The sequence below is a fragment of the Falco punctatus genome (assembly GCF_963210335.1).
Source record: "Falco punctatus genome assembly, chromosome: 5".
Taxonomy (NCBI): Eukaryota; Metazoa; Chordata; class Aves; order Falconiformes; family Falconidae; genus Falco; species Falco punctatus.
The window spans coordinates 33,286,253-33,307,937 of record NC_137584.1 but is presented as its reverse complement, the minus strand read 5'-3'; the positions used below and the strand labels follow the sequence as shown (position 1 = coordinate 33,307,937).

The 21,685-nt window shown below is 42.9% G+C and overlaps 1 protein-coding gene across 1 annotated transcript in view; it reads right to left on the bottom strand.

Moving 5' to 3' along the window:
- KCNS3 (potassium voltage-gated channel modifier subfamily S member 3) overlaps positions 1–21,463 on the bottom strand; it is a 34,385-nt gene extending 12,922 nt beyond the window's left edge. Inside the window, exon 1 of the mRNA XM_080387962.1 lies at positions 20,050–21,463. The gene's annotated coding sequence lies outside the window, so the exon portion shown is untranslated. The remainder of the gene's footprint in view (positions 1–20,049) is intronic.
- Positions 21,464–21,685: the final 222 nt, after the last annotated feature.

Here is a 21,685-nt window from a genome sequence, read left to right as displayed (position 1 = left end):
GTTTGATCTAGTACATGTTTGGCTATCTGCACTCCCTCAAGGTATTTTTCTACCTGCCTTCCTACTCACCTGGAGTGTCACAACCCTCTTACAACCCTGGTCAGTTCCAGAAGCAATTCCTATTCTGCCACAGCGTAGCCACAACCACTACAGTATCGCTGAGCAGTTGGTGTTGAAATGTCATTTCTGGAAACAGTAGCTTCCAGAGATGGAACTTCCACAGTAATTTTGCCTCAGCAAGTAATTGTGGATGCCTGCAGATAGACAGAAGGACATTTAAATGTTTACGTATTTTACTCTAAGTTAAACCATTCAGCTGAAACTGAATTTGAAAAGGCAGCTATAGTTACTAGCAACTAAGTTAACTTCTTCAGTAGAACTTAGCTTTTGCTTTCCTTCTAAGGAACAGTTGTCTTCAAGCCAAAATTGGCAGTTCTTACACTTGTAACGAGATTATATATAACTTCTGATCATGAGGAGAGTAAAATTTTTTGATCTCTGACACTTAAACATCAATTAATGTATACTAAGCTGATTTATTTCAATTCAACATGGAAGTCAATGAATTTTAAATGTGACAAGAGAGCATCATAATTCTTCAGTCCTAACAGATGGACTCACAGCACATAAAGGAATTACTTTGGTGCTCTTTAATGGCTTGGGGAAGCTAGTCAAGGAACAGACAGTAATTTCTATACCTGTCCACCTCTCAGTGCCTCCTGCAATAGCACTAATTTTGATTCGAAGTTGGGACATGTTAGAGTTTGAATATTTTTTGCTGCTCCTCAAGGTCTCCTGGCTCAGTTAATGAAGGTCATTACGGTTACATCTATTTCCCTGTTCATAGGGCTCACATCCTTGCTGTATGTCAGCATGAGCAAGGAGCACCAGCACTGCTTTACATAAAAGAAACCTTTTATGTAAAACAAGCAAGAGTCACTGTAGACTTTAACAAGTGCCAGAGTGGATGGTTGGGATACTGGGCCTCAAGGCTCAGACCCACTTTACACCACCAGAACCTGTAGGAGGCAAAAGAAAAAAAATAAACCCACCTCACAATCTTTATTCACTGTCAGCTTTCACTCAGCCTTAGGTACTTGTATTAATGAACTAGTTCTTTTGAGCCATATAGGCACACTCCCTGAATTTGTAAAGGTAGTGTGTTTTCTTTCCACAGCTTCAAATCAAAGACTAGAGCCATGGGGTCTTGTGGAGAAGACTTGACTGAGCTGAACTGACCTCTTGACATGAACCAACTGAATACACTGAACAGAGATAAGCCTGCATCTCCACCACTGTTACAGCTCCATCAGTCACAAAAAATAATTCACTATGCAACTTCTTAGGCACCTCTATCTATTCCAGAACTGACTTCCTCATCATTTTTAAAACAAACTGACTGAACTGGTTGCATTGCAGAGGTGGAGCCATTTCCCAGCTACTGATCCCAAGTCTATTGTCCCAAATGGGAGGACCCAGAAAAGCTGCTTGCTTGGAAAGGACACACTCTGCTTCAGAGCTTCCAGCCTCCTTTTACTGCAGCAAGACCTACAATGAGGACAACCCCATCCTGCTTCACAGTAGGGTCATCCCTCACGTGCAATGTTGTCCCTGTCACTTGTTGATTATTGCAAAAGATGAAAATAGGAAAAACCTTAAAAACTGGGTTCAAACTTCTGATCAAATGCCAAGGAGAGGAGAAGGAAATGGAGATACAGATCCACACTGGGAGGGAAAGCTCAGAGAGCTGACTAATTCATCAGCCAGAAGTTGAATTCCTACAGCTAAGACAGTTTCATAGTATCTGTAACATGCAAGGATTTATTTTCTCTGTGACAGAGAAAACCACTGTTTAGAAGAGCAGCAACTCCCTGCAACTGCCATGAAGGAAAGAATTTCTACTGCCTTCTTGCCACTCAGTGCCTTCCAGATAGGGTGAGAAAAGAGAACTAGTTCACTGGGAGTTCACGAGTTGGCCGGGTTTCAGGCACGAGTTAGGGCTCATCAGGCTGTGATACAGGCCCCTTTTTCTGTTTAGAGGGAGGTTACAAAGGACTTTTTGGGCCATGATCTTCTCATTCACCTCACCTTTATCCCTGCATGCAAGGGTTCTTTGGGTTTGTAACAAACATCACTGGAGATCTACGCAGTGCTGTTCTCTCTCACTATTTTGCTTGTATTGAGTTTTTGACAGTCCTTTGTCCAAGCAGGAACATGGTGTCTGATGCTATAAACCTCATGTATTCTAATTCTGCTTCTTCATGGGACTCGTTCCAAGCAAAGCTACTGAAAATCTCATACTAATCTCCCTGTGTATAACAACTACTGACATCTATAACAGATCAACAACCAGGCTCAGAAGATGCTGGAACTACATATTTGCTCTGGTAACTAATTCTGCAAAAACAGATCTCTATCCAGAGTGAACTTTATTTATATAGTGAAAGAAAAAAGTTATTCTGAAAAATGGGGAAAAGCATTCCTTTTTCTGGCCACACCATAACTCCCTTTAAACAACTTATGTTAAATGCAAATTAGTTTGAAACATTAATTTTACTGTGTGCATAGCCTACCATACAATCAAGATAAAGTTCTTGTTGTGCTAAGTCATAGGGGTGCAGGGAAAGCACTGTATGAGACATACCACTTTCTAACTAAGCAGACAGAATAGCCAGGTTAAGTTATGTTAACCAGACATAACCAGTTATGTTAAGTTAACCAGACATGGTTAAGTGTGCACACAAAAATGATTTTCGATCTTAAGATGTAGTTTGAAGACAGGTATTTAGTAGCTAACAAAATGACTGTAAAACACAGTTGCTTCAGGGATTTCCCAAGGCTCAGCTTTTAGAAATGATTAAGACATAAAATAAAAACACTGATCTGTACTGACAGATGAAGGGCAGCAGGACTCAGCTAATAAACAGTACCACACTTCACTCATGATCTAGAGCCAAGCTGTGTTTTACAGCACTATAAATTAAAAAAATCTCACAGACTGGGGTGACTGGAGGTCAAAGTATATTGAAAACCAAAAAGACTCGACTTATTGATTAGTTTCAGTGAGTAAAATCTTCACTTTCAGCAATTCATTAAGATGAGAGCATTAGCAATGTAAACTAGTGCTATAAAACCAGGCAGGATCTCAGATTATCTAGTGGTGCTTCAGACCATAACAAAAACAAAGCAAGTTTTACTCAGAAATAACTAAAGCAAGAGCTTGGTGTTCAGCAAATCCTTAATATCCTGGAATCTGACTTACTGTTGAGAGAGCAATAAAAAACCATATTGATTATGCAGATGATATTCATAATGGTTCCTCCATGTAATTGCTCTGTACAATAAATTCAGCGAGCAACAATTTACTGCTTTGTTTTGAGGGCACTGTAGTCATAATTTGTGCAAAATACAGAGAGAAAACAGATCTTGCTTAGGAAGGCAATGATCTAGAACTTGCTGTAATACCACTACTAAGTGTTATTTAGATTAAGGCAAGAATGTACAGTAAAGTTTCAGGATAACTATGCCAAGAGGAGCTTCATGATCTGAAGAATGTCTCACTTGACTTGCAAGGACCTTGATCCCTGAGCCATGGACCAGGACATCGTTGTGCCAGGCACCATCAGAACAAGTTGTGGCATTTAAACAAGTGACTCCAGCTACAGTGCAAAGACCACAAATAACAGTATCTGTCGCAGCACAACATGCTCTCTACTCAAGGGAACCCTTTACTCACTCAGACCAACTTTTTTTACTCAAGGGTAAAACTGTGTTCAGCTGGAAACAATGTTTTCCTGGAGTGCCAAAGCCCCTGTCATGAACATCCTAAGAACATAGAGCTACCACAAACTTTGCAGCTCTCAACTTGAAGTGCAACATTAACATCTTTGATCCTCTGTAAATAACAAGCATTCACATATAACATAATAAACTGCTAACCATTCCAAAGCACACACTTCTTTCCCTGGAGAGAGTATAAGAGAGTAAGCAAACCCATACCAGATGTTTGTTATTCAGTTGCTTTAATTGCTTCAGTTGTTTCAATGAGATACTGGATAAGAACTCATATAGAAGATAAAATGAAACAAAACACAAAAGAAAGATGCTTACTGGAAGAATCAACATTATTTTCCAAGATGATGAAAGAACCCCAACAAATAGAAGTTCCAAATGTTAAGCTTGAGGGCTAAATAAAAGCCAGTCATAAGGAAAGCTGTGTGAAAAGGATACAAACATTAGAATAAAAACCAAAATGACAGGATCCATCTCTTCCCAGTCCAGTTTGGAGATGGGCTCTAGCCAGCACTTCTGCAGTCATGCATTGTTGGTAAGGCCACACATCCGTTCTCTGGCTTGGAAGAGGGATTGCAAATTTCTGGGCTTTTAGCATGCTGAAAAACCCCTAAAGCTCACAAAAGGAGAGTCACAGAGAGTTTGTATGTATAGTCCCTTTGAGAGAGCTATTCCACAGATGTATAACAAACCCCAAAGTGCTGTGGTTTCCAACCTCTTCTGGAACAAACCCCTAAAGGATCTTTAGTGGCAATGTGGATCCCCATACCACAAATGTATTTGTCAGCAAAGTTTCTCTTTCTCAGTTGTCTTTCACATGCTCTCTACACAAAGTCCCCAGACTGTGAGGTCCCACATTCACAACTTTCAGTACATCTTTTTTGGCACGTTGCACATTTGAGCATGGTAGTACCTCTGCTACTGGTAATTCCAATTTGGGACAGTTTCAGCTTTTGTTAGCATTAATCTGTCTGTGATTACCCAGGCACAATGGAAAGAAAGTTGAACTGATTTACATTTGGCTAGACTATGTTGTGCTTTGCTACTTAACATATTCAAATACAGCACATCCCTACAGATTTTCTACCAGTTTCCTTCATGGCTATGTTATCTGTCGCCTCAGTTCCTGCTCACTACACAACGGTACTTCTCAAGACTTCAAGAGTTCACATTTCAGGATGGTTTCCTCTAAATTGAAAGAATAGACATAAAAAGGGCCTAGTCCTGCTCATACTGAAGTCAAGAGATAAAATACTGATGTGACATGCAAATCTCTGTAACTCTACAAACTATTTCCAGACCTCAAGGATATTATTTCCCAAAGAATCTGATGATTTTGGCAGATTTCTGTGTTAGGGTTCCCAATTCAGAAAATTGAGTTTTGAGCAAACTCACTCTAAAGAGTTTTATTTGAGCACCCAACCATCCCCAGGCACCAGATTTTGCCTCTGATGCAGACAGCCACCTGGGCTCTGACATCTGCTAATTTCCTGACAATTAAAAGCTTCTACAAATTACCTTAGCTACACACATGCAGCTTTGGACACCTAAGTACGTTTAAAAACCTGTGGATTAGACCCTAACAAACTTCAGCTCAGGATCAACATTTTCACTGATTTTTTAAGTGTTTGATTTCGTCTACTTATCACAGGGCAAATATTTGTCAAATGCACCACTTAAAAGTACTGTCTATGCTTTCTGACCCACTGAGCATAGTAAAACATCTGAATGTATGTATAATTTACTTGATCAATCACAATTAACGATTTGGACTGAAAGCTAGTTAGTATGACTTAAGCTACTGTCTGACAGCTGGGAAGTAATAATTGCTTTAGCACAAATAATTAAGCCTGAAAAAAATTTAAGGCAGTATTACTTGGCACAGACTCTTTCATTGTGATATAAGCTGTAACCATCAACACTCATTTGTAGTATTTGACACAGTTAAATGTCAAATCTTTTGCAGTCTGTGGAGGCAGAGGTTAACTTAAAAAAGTTATCTAGCACAGATGCAAGACCATCTGAAGAAACTGCTCTGTGGTTATGGACATTCTGTGAGGCAAAGAGGATAAATCCATCAGCTAAATTATTTGCTCAGTTGTAATTTATTTGTTATATTCTATTGGCAATGACATCGTTTATCCAGAATATTGCATTAAAATACCATAAGAATAAGAAAATCATGCAACTACATTTCTTTTAAAATGGACTCAGTACAACCTCCCAGAAGACCTTAGGTAAATAAAGTTTGAGCTGAAATATCCAGGACCAAATTTTGTTCTGATTTTACTTTCATGTGAGCCTATTTGGGTCAGTTCATCCCAGTACAATTCTACTGATGTCACCAGACTCTTTTAGAAACTGAACTTGCGCCAAATGTTCGTGCATCTTTGCAATAAAATGGAGATCAGAAAGAAATTATCATCACCTGGAAACAACAACATTGGAGCACTGCTGCCAAACAAATATAAAATTATTTAAATATCTGTACTTGTGGAAAAATAGTCTTCAAGGCAAAATTTTTGTACAAAAATCACCTCCTCCAAAAGACTGCATAAGGAAGAAATGGAGCTGTTAGAGCTCAGAGTAAAAGAATACAAGCAAGAATAGAAGAATAAGCACCTCCAGCCCATGGTTTATACCACTTAGCTTAGGTGCATGTTTTCAGGTAGGGTGAATCACCAGAGGTGGGGTCCATCTCTGTACTGGCTAGATAAGCAGCCTGTATGTGGCTTGTGTGGCTAAACTTGCATGTGGCTAACACTAGGTAAAATGAATCATCCCTAAGTGAAATTCCGCTGACAGTCACTATGAGGGTGCTGGCAAGGACAGAGTATATGCCAAGGCATGGGTATGAGAAATGGGCAAAGGGAAAAAAGCAGCAGCTGTAGCATCAACATGACAGAAGCTTCTTTGGGAATGCAATCTATGGTCTGAATTGCTTTCTCATATACATGAAGAGCAGGGAGCGAGATCTAATCCCACCCAGTTATCAGAATAGCATCTTGTAAAATGATTACAAGAAAAGAAAAAAAAAAAAAAAAAAAAAAGGAAAAATGAGAATAAAAAATGTAGCTTCTCCCCAACTTGAAAAGCTCCTGGAGATAACACACAATGACAGTTAACGAGGCTTGCCCCTTGCAATGTTCCCAAAGGCTATGCAATTTATATTCTGTTCATATAAATTAGAAGATCATTATCCACCTTAACTAAGTGGAAATGACAGATTAAAATGTGTTTGTTTGAAAATCTACTCATAAATCCCCACCAATTAAGCATAGCTGTCCCTGTCCATGGCAGAGGGTTGGGCTACATGATCTTTGAAGGTGCCTTCCAACCCAAACCATTCCATGAATCTGTGATAGTTGTAAAGCTGCAGTTAACACCACCTGTTGGCTTCCGCAGACAGCTGACCACACTAAGAATTTCCTTCAGCTATACTCTCCCAGTTGTTGAAGGTGATAGAAATATTTGAGATGAGAAGATCCTGAAGACATTATTATGAACAGGTCAGCACTGCCGTGGTTCGATGGTAAAAGAAGTTGTCTCTCTCCAGGTTAGTTTTTTGGCAGTAATCTTGTTTGACAGGTCATCTTAACGACACCCATCCATAGCATAGTTTCAAAACAAGAAGTACTGTTTGAAGTGAACATTGTAAATTGTAGGTCAAAGGCTCTCTGCAACGTGGGTAATGGATCCCTTCCTCAGATTAATATTCTGTACTCCATTTTCCACTGAGTCCTCCATTGATTTCCATTCAGGTACTTCCCTAACAAGCACGATGAACATAAAATCCTATTGTTATACCTATCGTGGTAATTTGTAGTACCACTAGTGGTCAAAAACATCTGATATATGATCCCAGCATCAGACACTTTTCCCTATAGGAAAAAAATGACATGGAATAACGATACCTCAATATATTTCTTAAAAATAATTCTGCATTCCTCTCATCATTGATTAGCCTAGAGTCTAAGGAGGTTCTCAGCGAAATGCTCTTTCACTCCTACAGGTAGTTTGGCTTTGAAAAGTTAATCATTTAGGCAAATAAGACTGTGCACATACCCAGACAGGGAAAGCAGCATGCCTGAGATCACACAGTAGATCAGCTGCCCAGAAACAAGCACAGCCCACACCCCCTCACACCACTACCCTCTTCAGGGTCTCCTCAGTAGCTATCACATACCAGGTACTGGTACCCTGAGGCACAGGACCGGGTTCTTGGGCCCAGAGCAGCAGTCAAATGCATTCTGACAGACTAGCACTATAGCAGGTAATTAAAAAAAAAAAAAAAGTGACTTATAGGAGTCCCCTCATGAACAGAAAGGGCCATCTCTAACTGGACTCAGCAGGGTCAGTGGCCTCTGTTTAACACGCATGCTGCTGCTGTCACCCAGCAAAACTACTCAGCTGCCCTATTAATGATCCTGTGCAAGCTCATATGTCCCAAAATATACATTCAGCTATGGTAGAAAATCTAAATATTATTCCTTCATTTACAGTGCTTTTTCAGGAGTCAGTGGTTGCATTGAGAGGCCATGATGGCAGAGGAGAGAAACTGCACAATCTATCCCACCACTACAACCCCTCCAGGCCTAACATGAAGGGATAAACAGTTAGACATGATAATTTTTTCTCTAATGCTCAGGTCCATGAACCATTTAACCATGATATCTCTTGAGTTTTCAAGAAGAGTGTTAACAGTTCACAAGCCTCTGCACAGGGGTGAGTTATAGCCATCGTGAACCATAACTCGTCCATGTTAAGGAAACGGTTATGGAGTTTGCTGAAAAACAGAATATTCTTATTTCTTGTGGAAGGGGAACAGAGAGCTAAAATGACGATTTAAGTCACTGCCAGGAAGGTTGACCCAATATTCAAAATTTTTCATTCCTTAGTCCATCCTAGATTTTCTGATTTTAAATGAAAAACTAGTTGATCTTATTTCTCACTTTAGATCCTAAGGGATTGTCCTCCAGTTCCTAGCACAGATGACTCCTGATGTTGCAAGACTGTTGTTCATTTCTGCTCCTAGATTACCTCTTTCCCCTACTAATCTCTCCCTCTCTCTCTCTCTCCCCCTCCCTCTCTCTGTGTCAGTATTTCTAAAGGACACAAAGTCCAACCCTAACAGTCAATTTCACTGGGTTGAAAAAGTTGTTCTGAAGAATGACAAATCTATGCATGCAGTAAAGCAGGGCTTTTCTACATTATGCTGGGAAGAGATACCTATGGTTGTACAGGTATGTTGTATACCTATAAACGGGACTATGTTGTAACACATCATAGCAGAAAAAGCTGTTAGGAGACATGTGAAATCAGTCATGTCTGTGCTACCAACCACACCTTCACTAGCACTCAGCAACAGGACAAAGTCACTAAAAGGGCAATTCAGCTGCAGATGGCACAGTGCTGAACCACTCAATTGGCTACCCATAATTTTTGATTCCATTATAGTTTTATTCTTTAAAGTCATGGCTTTAGAGTAAGCTGTTTAAAAAAATTCTCTCTCCACAATATTGTTATGAGTGTATCTCAGTCACTTTGTTGCTTGTTTTTTTTATTATTTATAAAAGAAATGGTTACATTAGTAATATAGAATCATAACATCATTTAGGTTGGAAAAGGCCTTTAAGATCATCAAGTCCCAACCATAAACCTAACACTGCCAAGTCCACCACTAAACCATGTCCCTAAGTGCCACCTTAATATACTTCAAATAGGGAAACAAGGTAAGAACAAAATAGCCTCAAAAAAATCTGTATATTAGAACCTTTTGAGTAAAAATCTACATTGTGACCAAAGGGGGGGGGGGGGGAATCAAAGAAAGATCCTCCCCCAGTTCCTTAACCACTTTTTAAACAAAGCTTTTTCTTTTTTATTCAATTTTTTTCCCATCTTGCATTTCGAATTGAGTTGGAAAATTATGTACATAATCTGAAAATTTACGTCAGTCACAAAGCCAACACCCTTCCTTGTGAGAGAAGGATTCTTCACTTACCATGTGCCACCTTGCATCATGGAATCAGGTACTGCAAATATGACATTAGCAGTTAAAATAAATTATTCTTTCCCTTTGGATGAATTACAGATTTGCAGGATGTTTACCACATTACAGTAAGTTACAGGTTTGGCTCCAGCTGGGAGAAAACCCCTTGCAAGGGTCGTCGATGGATTGCATTTGATTTCATTTTCAGACCCCAACTCCAACCCTGCACAGATTTACATCTTCCACCATTCCATAACCAAGACTTACACTGATGTTTCTGATATATTTGATGACACCACAAAGTTCTCTAGCAACCGAGAAAGACATAAATTAGGTTGGGGAATGGACCTGAAAAAGCAATATAATTAAATTCGTCCCCCACCTCAAGGCAGAATCCGTTACTTCTAAACAATTTTTGACAGATGATTATTTAATCTCCCAAGATAAAGCCTGCCCAAGAGAGGCTGTGGAATCCAGTCCAGTGCTTGAATGCCCTGGTTCTCTCAGAATTACTTTCCTAACATCTACTTAAGCATATTGTGCTGCAGTTCAGGCCAATGGATGTACATACTTAGCATAGATTTGGAATGGGATGGAGTCCCTGAGGATGGACAACAGAAACAAGCTATCTACAAATTCTCCCTAAGAGCTCAGTTTCTTCCTTTGCTATATATCTAATTTTATGTGGCATTCTGAGTAGCTAAAGTTACATGGTATTTATTTTTTTATGTTTTGGAAAAAGGTCTATTAATCTCAGAGATAAAGTTTTTCTGTACCATAGTGAAATTCTCCAAGATACTTGCAGATTTTCTTAGGCAACAAGAACACAAGCAATTGTTACTATGGATATTTTGGGTGAAAATTTCAACTGAAAAATTGTAAAAAAATTTGTGTTTGAAGCATGCTAATTTCACTAAAGGAGCCTGCGTTGTCCAAAAAAAAAAATCTTTTGGCCCAAGATAACTCTGAAGCAGAGCTCCAGATCTCACTTATGGAAGTCCTGCAGTCTGCTTTGATCAACTATCACTTTCAAAGCATCCAAGTAACTTTTGCAACGTGTGAGCATGCATGACATGAGGTCACACGCTAAGGAAGGATATGGGGAGGCAGCTGGAGAGACTATCTGCAAGAGAGACTTTCTTGAGCATAGAAACCTCTGGATGCAAAAAAGGAGTTGGACGTATCCTGCCAGCCAACACTAGAAGCAGTAGGTCCAGCATGCTGCAGGTCAAGCCGGCCAGCTGTGTACATCAGGTGCTGTCTCAGAGTGGGAGACAAACTGTACCATGGTGCTACAGAAATGGTAAAGGCAGACCAAGCTTGGGGGACATACTGTTTGGAGCCACTGTGTAAGCCTTACCCATACTTAGGCTTCTAGAAGCCTCGGTTTCTTGGAACACTCAGATTTTGGGACACATGTACATCATTTCTATACGGACGAGACTTCGTTCCACCTCTCCTCTTGACTTCCCAGGTAGTACCACAAATTAATTTGTGTTGAAACGGTCCTTTCCAACCCAGTGTTCAAAGCTTGTCCGGTTAGAGCAGGCTGTTTGGTACCAGTTGAGTTTTGAGTATCTCCAGGATTTCCCAAATCTCCTCTGGGCAGTTTGGGCCAGTGTTGGATCCCTCTTATGGTGAAAATAATTTTCCTAAAATCTAACCAAACACTTTTTTGTTCCAGCTTGGGTTCACTGGCTTACATCCCATTGCTGTACATCTCTGAGACAAGTTAACTATCAGGTAACTGTAGACCACAGTAAGGTTTCCCCTGCACCTTCTCTTCTCTAGATTGAGCAAATCCATCTTTGTCAGCCTCTCCTTGTATGCTGTGTGCTCCAACCCCCAAGCATCTTGATAGCTTCTGCTCATTCCAGTCTGTCAATGTCTGTAACAGAGCCCAAACCTGAATACAGTTCTTCAGGTGCACTCTCACAGTGCCAAGCAGGGAGGAATAACTGCTTCTGTGGACCTGCTGACTACAGCCTTGTTAACAGAGCCCAAGATGCAGATGGAATTCATTGTGAAGGCACACTGCTCACTCGTGTTCAACAACTTGCCTACCAGGATGCTCATGCCCTCTACAGAGCTGTTTTCCACTCAGTCAGCCCCCCAAACTGTACTGTTGCACGGAGCTACTGCAGCCCTGATGGAGTTTCTCCAGGATATTGAAATCCCTTTTAACAGCATCCATCAGCATTACCAGTGTAATATCAGCCATCTCAGTCCTCAGAATCCAAAGGTATTTTTCCTGCTTACTTCACCTTGGCTGTCCCCACATTCGTTAAGCTAGAAAGGACATTTGCCAGAAAATGTGTGAAGCAAGTACATGACAGATTAAGATACAAAACTGCATCACTACAACACTGTTGAATTGAATATTCATAGAAATAGCTGAGGTAGTGTCACTGTACACAAAAAGGAACAGCCAGCAGGTAAGTTTTTCACCAAATAAGCATTAGTCCTACCAGTGCAATTCATTTCAGCATCTATCAGTATTATTACCCACCATTTTTTCAGGAAGTGTTGAGTAGCTCTAAGACCTGCATTTACATATGCAAAATAATACCGCACATTGGCACAACTTGCAAGGTTCTATAGGAGTTACGTGCATGGGCTAGATTCTGACAATATTAATACATGTGTTTCCACAGCCCATCACAATATAGCCATTTACTCAACACAACGTCAGGCCTTATAAAGTTACTTAGGTGTAATTTTCACTATTTCCCTCCAACAACAGAAAGTTTGGAACAGAGTATAAAGCCAAACCAGATCAGAGGGAATTTCAGAAGCCAAAACCAGCCCTTTCTCTCCTTCCTTCTCCCACTTTATTTTTACAAACATATTTTTCTAGTGTCTAAGATGACCCATACAAACTACCAGAGAAGAAAAATTAAGACAGGTGGCTGGGTAAATCCTAACCCTACAAAATCAGCAGAGGTTTTGTGGAAGACTTCAACTGAATGAGGGATTTCTTGGGTTTTTGCCTGAGCTAAACAATATGGAGTCGGTTCATACCAACAGGTCCAGAGGAAGATCCGAGATGCTGACTGTGAATCTTCAGAGAAAGAAATATGCTTAATTAAATGTATGTGCATTGGAAAAAACTTATTTAAAAGCAATACATACTTGAGTTTAGTTGTAGTTTCCCTTTATAAGCTGCCGCTTGAAGCAAAGTACCACTAAACACCACTTTAAGCAAAAACCTGTTTGGCCTTAGCAGGAGTGCTAATCCACAACTCACTAGGAGGAAGAAGACAGCACTTGAAACTGTATTTTTTTCTCTTGGTCTACATTTGAATGAAGTATTTCAGTACGTTCTCAGTAAAACCTTGGACAGAAAAATGATGACTTCTGCCTCTCGCTTCATTTGTGCGGCAGTTTCCCACAGGCCCCAGGGGTCCCAAAGATCTTTAAAGTTCAGACTTTGTATCTGAATATACAAACACTTGATACAAGCTGAAATCAGTATGATCTATCACTAAAAGAAACACGTCTGATTACCTAAGATTCAAGTCTCAGGCCCAGAGGCAGGAGCTGTCAGAGGTGCCAGCTAAGACTCGGTCCAAAGTTTTCAGATAGAGTTGGACACACACGAGCCAAAAGAATCTCTTTCAAGTCACACTGAACTTCTTAAAAGCTAACGAATAAAGTTGTGCTTAAGTATTACCTTGAACTGGAGCTTTTGCTGAGCTCCAAGGATTACTGATAGCTTAAGAAGGCTGAAACACATCCCTTGCCTCTAGTACTTACAGAAGATCTCAGAAAAGGCTGGCTTCAAGGACAGGAGATGAATGATACATCCCAGAGACCCAGGAATAAGCACTTTGCCTAGCAGCAAGTGCTTGCAGATTAAGCTTTTATCGTTTTTAAGATTCGGTTTCAATGTGTCCCACAATAACTTTTATTTGAGTGTTAAATACACTATGAGACCCAAAGAGCTAACTTGTCCTTAGTTTTGTACTGTTCCGTCATCCTAACAAATTAAAGTAGGAAAAAAACACTCTCTGCCTGGCCTAACACACAGCAAAGAACAAAACAAAATCACAACTCCCTGAAAAGAACAGCTTACAAAAAATGAGACCATAAACATTACTGTTTCCAGATTAATGGCACTGAGTTAAAATAGCAGCGAGAACCTGTGCTGTTCCCCTTGTTCAGCTCAAGCTTTTACCAATTTCATGGGTGAATTTAAAGAACAGTATTGATCCATTGTGGCTATACTTTTCAGTGCAAACATTGCACCGGACAGAGACACACACAGATCTTAGTTTAAGCAGAATATACAAGGCAGTTCTTTTCAACTGCTTATTCAGGGAAAAGGTGTCTGCCACTCAAATGTCATGCTGAAGCCATCACATCATTAGCTAGGGCTAAAACATAGAGGACTGATTCAAATTTGTGCTGCAGTAATGAGTTCTTTTCAAAATCAAAACCTAACTTCTGGCTCTATTTGTTCTTCTTTCAACTGGAAATAAATAGAGTTCATAAAATTACAAAGCAACTTTGGAATCATAATACAGTTAAATCAGCAGTTACAATGATTAAGATAACAAGAATTTTAATTTAAAAAAGAAAATATATAATAAAATGTTCAATAAAAAAGACTCTTTGAGACATATACAAACTTCTACCTCCCCCCTTTTAAACACACTGACAATAGTTCTACACTAAAGTAATACTGTAGATTTATTATTGCATCTCACAAACTGTGAGGTCAATTCTTCTCTCACTAAAATCTACAGTGAGAATCCCCTTGCCCTCTGCAATATGCTTCTCCCCTGGTATCAAGGAGTCTTCTGAGCTGAAGCCTTCATAGCAGTTAACAGTGCTGGAAGCAGCATCAGCTCTTGTCAGCCCAAGCAGAGGAGGTAGAAGAGAAGCAAAGAGCAGAGCCACCAGAAGTGCTTCCAATTTTTATCAAACTCCCTAGGCTGTTTCTTAACTCCTCCATGCAAATCAAAGTTGTTATAGCTTTTTCCTGAGTTGGTTATCTGCCTCCCACAGGTAACCTGCCTGTAGTCACATGAACAGCAGCAATCAGTTTGTTAGGCTCAGAGGAAAAGAACAAAAACCCAGAGAAATATAAAATGCCTCCTATAAGGGGCAGCAAATTGCTAATACTAAGTTTTACAAGATTATTACATAAAAGACAGGTTTTATCCATAAATCTCACAGCATTTTATTGAGTGCTGTGAGGCAGATACTTTGAGATCCATGCTTTGAAAGCCAAGCATGAAACTTGAGAAGTGACCCATACATTGTCACATAGCAGGTCAACATGTTCCATTTCAATATCCCCAAGTCCATAAAGCCTCTGTCTATGCTTTGCTTTTAGTGAGAGCCAAAAGAGAAGACAAGCAATCTGCACAGGTTGAGCTCTGAGCCTGTCATCAGGGTAGCATTGGGCTAGAATGATTAAACGTGTGGAAGAATTATCCAGTTTTCAAGATATTAGTTGGCATCTAAATTGCTAGTTCAAGTTGATGAACAAAGGACAAAAACGTACAAAAGAGGGGAAGCAAAATTCTGTCACAGATTATAAAGAACCTGTCCTCCTTAAACCAGCCACACTGTGTTTGGTCTATGTGGCCTTAGCTGGTTTTAATGGCAGGCTGGTAAGACCAAAGCATTTCCAAAAAAAAGGAAAAAAGTACATTTATTAGCCTTTACCCCAAGACAACCCTGTTCAGAGCATATGCAGCACCAGCAGCATACATACATACACCTCCAGAGCACTCACACCTTGCCAGCACAACCCCTTGCAGGGCCAGGGGGACAACTGCATCTCTTGCTGCTGCTGGCAGAGGTAAGGATGGTACAACACTGCCTGACTGCCACCACACCGGGATCAGTTCTGCTGGATCAAAGTCAGGCAGTTCCCACTGCCAGCGTTCAGCCTTTAAGACATAAACCTACCTGGAACAGACGGCAAAAGACACAGAGCCTGCTGAAGTCAGGCTGATGTCTGCAGTCAGGGCGCATGGCCGCGCTGAGCAGAGGGGAGTCCAAGGGGCTGAGCTGTAATGGTCTCCCCTTGTGTCTCCTCCCAGCAATTCCTCAGCAGCTACGAGAGCCGGTAAATCAAGATCTCTCACCTCAGCCCCCACTCACCCATCAGGGATGGGAAGACAAAACAGATAAGGCACTTCAGTGTGAAGGGCAAGAAGATGGGCTGAAGAGCTTGCAGATAAAGGGGTGAAGAACAGAAAATCATGCTAAGACCAAGGACATCAGGAGTACCTAGCAGACAGATAATCAGTGAGGGAAACAGTTTAGAAAGGCCAAAATGAGTGAAGTCTTCCATAATCAGCATTACCAGCCACAGAGACCACCGTGCTTACTCCAGACTTAGCCTAGCTCCTTGCAGAATAGTGCACAAAAAATCAAGGTCTCAGGCTGCACCTGTAACACAACAAATGGCCTGAACCCAGAGAACTCCAGAACAAGAACAGTGACCACAGTGGGACCTTCTAACGTAAGTGATAAAGCACGCCTTTCCAGAAGACAAATCTCTTTTGAAAGTAAGATCATGACTGTGGAATGAGCTCCCTCAGAAACTAAGGACCAAAATGGTCAACACCATCCTCCTCTCCAAGCAAGATAAATGGTTTAGAAGTCATCTCTTCTAGAGCAGAATGAAAAACAAAACAAAAGAAAACCATTACAAGCAACTGTCACATACAGAATACTCTTCTAAGAAAAAATGGGCAAGTTATTAACAAATGACAGATGACAGCAGTTTAAGACACTACTGTTGGGACCTCAGATTAATTTTGAATGACAGTAAGACAGACAAGACAGAATAGAATGTAATCAAATGAAATAAAAATTAGAGTATAAAGGGAAGAAGCATCAGTAAAATACAGAAAAATAAAAGGAGCCAGAAGGAAATGGGATATGAGAAAGAAAAAATAGTAAAGAACGAAGAAGCATACTGGGGTTACACCTTGGAGCAGATATCACTGGACGTTAACTGGTGCAGAACCACTGAATGGAACAGGTCAAGGACAGTTTCTGTCAGCTGAGGATTTGGCCCTCTACACAGAACCAGGCAAGGGCAACCAGACAGCACCCTGCCTAGTATTTGGTTGGGTGTGGGGCTTTTTTGGGGGGGTGGGGGTGGTCCCCCCTCAGAAAGTAAAGAGGCAACACAGGAAGAAAATAAATAAATATAGAGATAAATTGAAAAGGAGAAAATGGCTAAACAGAAAAAAAAATAGATGAGTAGTAAAAAAGAAAGAACAAAGAGACAGGTCAAAGGCAATACAAGAAGAAAATATCCACAGGTTAGTGGAATACATTTTGTTTACTCATGAGCTGTGTTTTATTATGTGTCCTTGGCAGACATCCCATAACTGAAAATTTGCAAGGTAGGGAATGATGCAGGTTTAGAGACTTGAGCCTTGTTTCTAGTCATTAGCCTTGGGCAGATTTTTTTAATATACGTGCCCCAGTAGCAAGTAAACAAGTTCTTCAAATCAAGAACCTTCAGACAGGAGGCACGCTGCACACAAATGGGCTTAGACAGAGAGGTATTCCAGGAGAAAAGACAGAAAGCATGATCATAACCTGAAGGACAGGCTGTTAGGAAAGATATTGCCCAACAGGATACAGTCTGCTTCTCACTCTGACTCTAGCTCACCTCAGACTCTGCAGAGCATCTGCCTTCCACACGTAATCCTTGTTAACCACCACTTACTTTACCTGAGAGCATGTGGGGCTCGGCTTGCTCAGCTGGCAGGGAGAAGGGATGCAAGCAGCAGGCAGCCGCAGGAGCAGTGGCAGCGGTCTCTGGCAGTGATCCCAGCACAGAGCAGGCAATGTGTACGATGCCAGCTTCACTGGGGGCTCAGCCAGAACAAAGAGCACACCTCTGGCAGATGCACCAACACTGATTGGGGAAAGCCCAGCTGTCTCCACTCTCCACATGGGTTGAAGGTGCCTCTGCAGCTCAGCTCAATCACTGCTGAACCTTGTTTTGTATTGAGGCTCAACCTGGCCCATGGTCTTGGCGCTATTAATACTTGATTTTACCTTGCCTATAGCTGTAACTGCACAATCAAAGCGATATTGGTGGCTTAATACTGATTTATCAGGTTTGAGGTGGTTTTATTCTTCTTGCCCCAGGAAATTTGCTAAGTCCTAGAGAGAGCGAGCAAAGAAATGTTCTCCTTCAGGACCTCTCTGTTTCTACAAAGGGCACTTTAGGAAAACATCTGACCTTGCCTGTCTCGGGAATAACACAGGATCACACTGGAGTTTGCATCAGTTCAGCTGAAAACCATTGTTCTTTGATTTTGTTTTTCCCACACTCACAAATAGGAAGTTGAAGGGCTGCTACCATTTCTGTAGGTTGCCTTAGTGCTGAGACTGATGACAAGACATGGACACTTAGATATGGTGTTCAAGGAAGAAGGTCTCCTAAAAAAAAAATAATGTCCTCTTCTATGAATACATATAGATCTTTCTTATTTTAAGATCAAGTTAAACAGATATGTTCAGCCTGTATAAATAACGTCTAACAGACAAGTAAAGAACTGTGACTTAGGAAATTTGGATACTGTTTCTGGACCTTTCCCATTTTTCAATTCCTGCAATTGAAAAAAAATGAAATAATGATATTGCACCTCTTTTTGTAAAGAACTGTTTTGAAATCTATAGACAACAAACACCATGTAAAAGCTAGGTATGATTACTGTCAGTTAAAGCTCTTTTATCATCATTTAGCTATCTACCTATATACAAATAATTTACAGTTTCAGAACGTAAAATCATTTTTGTCTACCCACAGTACTATCTCAGCAGAAGTTTAGATACAAAAACTAAGAAGCTTTTTCCTTATTAGCCGATTGTCTTCCACTCCCTCAAGCATTACCTTTCTGAGCAATGAAATCCAGAAAAGTAGAAGGCAACTGCGAGAGGGTACAGTCCACTATAAAAACCCCTCCATTCTCATCACAAACTGTTGCTGGTCTCAACACTGCTGCAATGGCCAGCCTTCCCCCAGCAGCAGAGGCTAAAAATGCGCTTCAAAGCTGAAAAGCCACATCTGCTTCCTAGTGAGCTTAGGATATCAACACTGACCAAATCCTACCAAAACAGTGGATAATTTAACCCTAACTGCTTAGAGCAGAGAAGGATTTTGGGAAATGCTGCAGTTGTGACCAAGGAAAGAATGCATGGCCCAGGACATGTCCCTGAAAAGGAGACCTTCCCAAGGTATCCCAAGTCAGACAGCCAGAATTTGACTCACACATACCCTCCGAAAATCCTGGCTCACGTACAAAGTGTATTCTTGCCTCCTCTGTCCTCTTAGGATGTTAGCCTGAGTACCTTATGCCACCTATTGGCCTAGACCAGCGACGGATGCTCTGAGGAGAACTTTAATTCTGGGAAAGCAACTGTGTTAAAAAGGATCTGTCAGTAGATCTGTAAATTCTGCTAATGGAATCAATACGCTGCTGCTGCTCAGATCTTGAGGTCCACCTTCCCCGGCAGCCAGTCCGAGTTCAGCTCCCAGAATAACCAGCACTTGTGCTTTGCATTAGGCAAAAGAGAAACAGTATTGAGGGCTACCTCACTGGCAAGAAAATCCCAGAAATGAGCAGCGAGGATTTTCACTATTTTACAGAAGCAATTAAGAAAAGTCCTTTTATAAAAAGAGAAAGCCTCTTCAAAATCCACCTGGATCTAAAATCAGGTTAGACTACCCCCAACTCTAGTAAGTCTACTTTAAAAAGCCCACGCAGGGAGAAGGAGCCTTCTCCCGCATTCCTTTAGCCACTCAGGCTACTGAAGTGATTCGCAGCTGCTTGCACCTAGTTTACTTTCTAGTCCAAATGTGTTTTTAAAAGGCGAGGCAGACCTCTGCAATGCGAAAGGGATTCAGAGACATCTCTATTGATCCGCTCTCGGACAAGCCATTAAAAAGCGGCGGCGGAGCAGCCGGCAGAGAACAGCGCGGCCGCGCCCCGGCCCCTCCGCGGTGCCCGCCGCCCCCCGCGGGGCTCGGGCAGGGCCTGCAAGTCCCGAGCCGGAGAGTTCAGGGCCAGACTTCAGCGGAGCAACGCAGCCCGCCGGGGCACCCCCAACACCGGGTTGAACCTCCCCCCCCCCCCCCCCCCCCTCCCTCTGCTGTTCGCCCCGCAAAACGCCCGGAGGAGCGGCCGCAGCCCTGGCCCCGCGCCCCCCACCCGCCCGCCAAGTCGCCCGGCGCGGCGGGGAGCGCGGCCCGGGGCGGACGGGCGGGCGGTGCTGCCTACCTGGAGCTACGGGCCGCCACCGGCCGCCCCGCCGCGCTCCGCCCGGCTCCGCGGGGCCGCACCGCGCAGCCCGCGGTGGGAGGGGAGGGGAGGGGAGGCGGCGGGCGGGCTCAGGCCAGTCCCCACCCCGGCCTCGGGCACCCCCGCCCCGGCGCCCCGCTCCCGTCCCGGCGCCGCAGCGGACCGGCGCGGCCAGCGGAGCCGCGCTGCCTCCGCCCCTGGGCGTCCCGCTCCGCACCCCGGGGACCTGCACCGTGCCTGAGAGGTGCCGCTTTGCCCGCGGGGGTTCCGCACCGCTCCGGGCGGTCGCGCTCGGTGCTCCCTAAAAGTCCCGCTCCACAACCGGGAGATCCCGCATCGTGGCCGCGGGGGGCCCTGCACCGCCTCCGGGGGTCCCCCGCCTCTCCCAGAGAGTTCCCTCACTTTGCCAGGCGGTCCCGCACCGCGTCCGTGGGGTTTCACACCGCGCCCGGAGAGTCCCGCTCCGCGTCCGGGGTGGAGTGGGGGGTCCTCCCAGCTCAGTGCTCTCGGTGAGCCCCGCAGCCACCCGGCCGCGGAGCACGCGTGGGGACCCGGCGGCGCCGCTCCCTCCCGCAGCCACCTACCAGGCACCACCCGGCAGTTCCCCCCTCGCCCACGGCTCGCAGGAAGACACGGGGAGAGGGGCAGCCCCTCCGGGGAGGGGGCTGCTGCCGTGGCCGGGCCGTCGGGGGCGGGATGGAGCTGCCGCCTCCGGCCCCGGGGCTGCGGCGGAGTAAATCCTGCGCCTGCCGCCGGTCCCCACGAACTGGGCTGCTGGGCTTGCACCTTCCCGCTTTTGTGCAGCAGCGGTGCCAAGTACCACGCAGATAATGACAACGCGGGTGGGATTGATCAGCGATTGATTCACTACCGCTGATTTGCTGAAGTGGCAAATACACGGGTTTACCTGCCCCTGTACAGTGTTGGATGTGGGGTATTCCCTGGGACGCTGCAGAGGGAGATGATTTCTTCTCCGTGTTATGCCCCAAAGTAGTTGTCCCCGTCAGGGCTCATTTCTGCCTCAGTCAAAAGCAGAGGTAAGGGGAAGCCAGGCCAGCTCCCAGAGCAACTGCAAGGCACAGCCACACCAGCCTTCGAGAATGAACATCTTGCCCGTTCCACTGGTACCGTTTAGAAAATTGCTGAGGGTGAAAGTGGAGGTTTATTCCTTTGTTACAAATTTTGACACAAACGAAAGTATCTCCTGCACTTTTGGCCAACTTCTCCAAACTTTTCATCAAAAATATCCTTTAAACCATCAGCAGCATCATAACCAACCACACGATCTGGGGAAAAAAACAAATCTGCTTAGTAACTATTTCTTTTTTTGTCCTGCTCAACCCTACCATGAAAAAAACATACATAAATGTTGCAGAAAATTTTCTTCTGTCTTTTGAGACTTTTGCTTGTATTTTTTGTTTGTTAGTTCTTTGGGTTTTTTGGGGGGGTTTTGTGTGTGTGGGTTTTGTGGGTTTTTGTTTTTGTTTTTAGACTTCATTACATGTTTTAAAGAAAAGTATTGAATGACGACTTCTTATAGAGTCAACATCAATACTCACCCTGCTGTTGTTCCTGATAATAATTTTGAAGTCTTACAAATATCTTCAGTTCTGAA